Source organism: Pteropus vampyrus, unplaced genomic scaffold (genome assembly GCF_000151845.1).
Source record: "Pteropus vampyrus isolate Shadow unplaced genomic scaffold, Pvam_2.0 Scaffold284, whole genome shotgun sequence".
NCBI lineage: Eukaryota > Metazoa > Chordata > Mammalia > Chiroptera > Pteropodidae > Pteropus > Pteropus vampyrus.
Window position 1 is genome coordinate 1,087,016 of NW_011889065.1, and position 5,383 is coordinate 1,092,398.

Consider the following 5,383-nt stretch of genomic DNA (forward strand, 5'->3'; position numbering starts at 1 on the left):
GCAGCACTGCCCTTGGCCTGAACAGAAGCCCCTCCCAAGAGGGTCCATAACCAACACAGGCTGAAACTTACTTCAATCTACAACAAAGCACCAGCTGATTAGAACAACAAGTGGCGCACCAAGGGAGTGGGCTCAGTAGGCATCACAGCCCACTAGAGTGAATCATGCTTTTTGGGATCATCTTTCTTGGAACAGCTTATACGCTGTGGTCATGGCCAGTCCTCACAGTCAGTCAACCTAAGGGTCGATCCCACCAATTCATGAGATAACAGCAACCAAGTCTCAACTACATCAAAAGGCACACAAAACTCACAAGGGACACTCCTGGCGTAAGTGATCGACCAAAGTGATCAAAGAGATTACATCGCTGGGCACCACAGGATATCTACTACATAAATTGACCCTGCCAAAATCTACCTTATACATAGATAAAAATATAGAGACAGCCAAAATGAGAAGACAAAGGAAAAAAAAAAAAGTCCCAAATGAAAAGATTAAAAAATTCCAGAAAAGGAACTGAATAAAATGGAGGCAAGCAATATACCAGATGCAAAGTGCAATACACTGGTTATAAGGATGCTCGAGAAAATGAGTGAGAACTTCCACAAACAGACGTTAAATATCTTTTTAAAAAAACATAGAACTCATATAAAAGAAATAGTCAGAAATGAAGAATATAATAACTGAAATTAAAAAAAAAACACACATTAGAGGGCATCAATAGCAAATTAAATAAAGCAGAAGATCGAATCAGTAATTTGTAAGACAAGGTAGCAAAAAACACCAAAATAGAGTAGCAAAAAAAAAAAAAAAAAAGGACAGTTCAAAGAAGCTCTAGAAAAATATTAGGCATAACAACATTTACATTATTGGGGTAGCAGAAGGAGAAGAGACAGAGCAAGGAATTGGGAAAGTGTTTTTCAAAATAATTACTGAAAATTTACCTAACCTGGTGAAGTAAATAGACATAAAAGTACAGGAAATGCAGAGTCCCAAACAAGATAAACCCCAAAAATCTCACACCAAGACACATCATAATTGAAATGACAAATGTTAAGACAAAGAGATAATCTTAAAAGCAGCAGGACAAAGTCAGTTCGTTATCTAAAGGGAGGTCCCATTAGCCTGCTAAGTGATTTCTCAACAGAAATTAGGCAGGCCAGAAGAAATGGGCATAAAATATTCATAGTGAAGAAAAACAAGGATCTAGAACCAAGATTACTTTACCCAGCAAAGCTATCATTTGGAATCAAAGGAAAGATAAAGAACTTCCAAGACAATAAAAAGCTAAAGGAGTTTATCAATACCGAACTAGTATTACAAGAAATGTTAAACAAACTTTAAAAAAAAAAAAAAGAAAAAGAAAAGAAAGGGAGAGGGAGAACATAAAGATAAATAACAAAATGCCAGTAATTATGTACCTACCAAAAATCATTTAAAATGTAAATGAATTAAATATTTCCATCAAAAGATATAAAGTAGCTGAATGGATCAAAAAATGAGACTGATAGACATGCTGTCTACAAAAAAACCACTTCAGATCAAGAGATACATACAGACTGAAAGTAAAGGGATGGAAAAAGATATTTCATGTGAATGGAAATGAAAAAAAAAAAAAAGACTAGGGTAGCAATACTCGTATCGGACAAAATAGACCTTAAACAGAGGCTATGATAAGAGATAAACAAAAACATTTCATAATGACAAAGGGATCAATCCAACAAGAAGATATAACTTTCTAAACGTATATGCATTCAATGTAGGAACACATAAATATATAAAGTAAGTATTGATGGATATAAAGAAAAAGATTGACAAGAATACAGTCATAGTAGGGGATTTTGACATCAATGAATAGATCTCCCATATAGAAAATAAACAAGAAAAGCTGAGCCTTAAATGACACATTAGATCAAATGAGTTTAACTGATCTTTTTATAGTACTTCATCCCAAGCAGGAGAATGTACCTTCTTCTCAAGTGCACATGAAACATTTTCCAAAATAGACCACATGTTAGGCCACAAAATAAGTCTCAACCAATTTAGGAACATTGAAATCATATCAAGAGTCTTCTTTAACCACAATGGTGTAAAATAACACACTGCTAAACAATGAATAGATTAACAATGAGATCAAGGAAGAAATCAAAAAATACCTTGAGACAAACGAAAATGAAAACACGATGACTCAAGATCTAGAGACATAGCAAAAGCAGTACTAAGAGGAAGATTCATAATAATGCAGACCTACCTCAAGAAACAAACAAACAAAAAAAGCCTCAAATAAATGATCTAAACTGACACCTAAGTGAACTACAAAAAGAACAGCAAACAAAAGCAAAGTTAATAGAAGAAAGAAAATAATAATTAGAGTGAAAAATAAATGAAATAAGTCTAAAAAATATAAAAGATCAATAAAATCAAGAGCCGATTCTTTGAAAAGATAAACAACATTCATAAAATTTAACCGCACTCATCAAGATAAAAAGAGAGGAATCAAACAAAATCAAAAATGAAACAGGAGAAGTGACAACTGACACCACAGAAATACAAAAAATATATAAGAAAATACTATGAGCAATTATATATCAACAATTGGACAATCTGGGAAAAAATGATATGTTCCTGGAAATGTACAATGTTTCAAGATTGAATCAAGAAAAAAAAACAAATAATCTCAAGGAACAAATTACTATAATTAAAGTTGAATCAGTAATCAAAAAACTTGCAAAAAACAAAATTCTTGCGCCGATGGCTTTTCAGGTGAATTTTCCCACACTTTCAAAGAAGAATTAACACCTATCCTTCTCAATTTATTCCAAAAATTTTAAGAGAAAGGAACGCTCCAAAGCTCATTTTATGAGGCCAGCATTGCTCTAATTTGAAAATACAGACATTACAATAAAAATTATAGGCCTATTATAGTCCAATATGTCTGATGAACATAGATGCAAAAATACTCAACAAAATATTAGTAAATCAAATTCAGCAATGCATTGGAAAGATCATACACCATGATCAACTTGGATTTATTCTTGGGATGAAAGATTGGTTCAATATCCACAAATCAATGAATTTGATGCACCACATTACCAAATTGAAATATAAAAATCATATGATCATATCGATAGATGTAGAAAAAGCATTTGACAAAATCCAGCATCCATTTATGATAAGAACGCTCAGCAAAGTGGGAATAGAGGAAACAAACCTCACATAATAAAGGCCATATATAATAAACCTAAAGGTAACATAATCAAAGTGGAAAAGCTAAAATTGTTTTTCTTAATATTAGGACCAGGACAAAGATGTCCAGTTTTACCACTTTTATTTAACACAGTATTGAAATTCTTAGCAACAGCAATCAGACATGAAATAAAAAGGCATCCAAATTAGAAAGTAAGAAGTAAAATTGTCATTATTTGCATATAACATGATACAATATAGAGAGCATCTTAAAGATTCCACCATAAAATTATTAGAAGTTAAAAATAAATTCAGTAAAGTAAGAGAATAAAAATTAATACTCATAAATAGTCATTTTATACACTAATAATGGACTATAAGAAAGAAAATTTAAGAAAGTCCATTTACAATTGCATCAAAAAATAATAAAATACCTAGAAGTAAATTTTTAAGCATTTTATTTTATTTTATTATTAGTTTCCAGTATAGAGTACATTGGTTAGACATTTATACAATTTATGAAACAACCCCCCGATTACTTTATTACCCCTCTGGCTCTATACATAGTCATTACATTAATGCTGACTACATTCCCTATGCCATACTCCCTATCCCTGTGACCATCTAACAACTATTAATGTGTACTTCTTTAATCCTTCACCTTTTTATCCCAAACCTACAACCCGCCTCCCCTCTGTCACCAGATTTTTCTTTACATTTGTGATTCTGTTTTTGATTAGTTTGTTCTTTTTGTTTCTTAGATTCTGCATGTAAGCGAAATCATATGATATTTATCTTTCAATCGGACTTATTTCACTCAGCATAATACACTCTAGGTCCATCCATGTCATTGCAAATAGTAAAATTTCATTTTTTATGGCTGAGCAATATTCCTTCATGTATATGAACCATAACTTCTTTATCCAATCATCTGTTGATGGGCATTTAGGTTGCTTACACATCTTAGCTGTTGTAAATAGTGTTGCCATGAACATAGGGATGCATAGATCTTTATGAATTCGTGTTTGGTTTCATTTAGATAAATACTCAGAAATGCAATTACTGGATTAAAAGGTATATCCATTTTTAAGTTTTTGAGAAACCTCCATAATGTTTTCCATAGTGACTATACCAATTTGCAATCCTACCAACAATGTATGAAGGTAACTTTTTCTCCATATCCTCGCCAACACTTGTTGTTTTTTTTTATTTATTGATGATAGTCATTCTGACAGATGTGAGGTTGGTATCTTATTGTGGTTTTACTTTGGATTTCTCTGATGATTGGTGACCTTGAGCATCTTTTGATATGTCTATTGGCCATCAGTATGCCCTTTTAGGAGAAATACCTATTCAGGTCTTCTGCCCATTTTTATTTTTTTATTGGATTACTTGTTTTATGTTGTTGTTGTTGAGTTGGATGACTTCTTTATATATTTTGGATATTAACCTCTTATCAGATGTATCATAAGCAAATATCTTCTCTCATTCAGCCAGTCATCTTTTTGTTTTGTTGATGGCTTTCTATGCTGTGCAAAAACTTTTTAGTTTAATATGGTTCCATTTATTTTTATTTTTGCTTCCCTTACTCAAGGAGATATGTCCAAAAATAAATTACTAGTAACATTATCAGAGAGATTACTGCCTATGTTTTCTTCTAGAAGTTTTATGGTTTTGAGTCTTACATTTAAGTCTTTAATCTATTTTAAGTCTATTCTTGTATATGGTGTAATAAGGTGGTCCAGTTTCTTTTTCATTTTCTTTTTATTTTTTTTTTGCATGTATCTGTCCAATTTTTCCAGCACCATTTATTGTAGAGACTGTCTTTACCCAATTGTGTATTCTTACCTCCTTTGTTATATATTAAGTGAGCATAGAAGTTTTATTTCTGTGGTCTCTATTCTGTTCCATTGATCAATGTATCTATTTTTATGCCAGTACCATGCTGTTTTGACTACTGTAGACTTGAAGTATAGTTTGATATCAAGAAGTGTGATACCTCCAACTTTGTTCTTCTTTCTCAAGATTGTCATGGCTCTTCAGAGTCTTTTATGGTTCCATATAAATTTTACGATTATTTGTTCTAGCTTTCTGAAAAATGCCATTGGTATTTTAATAGTGATTGCATTGAATCTACAGATTGCTTTGGATAATATGACCATTTTAATGATGTTGATTCTTCCTACCCATGAGCACA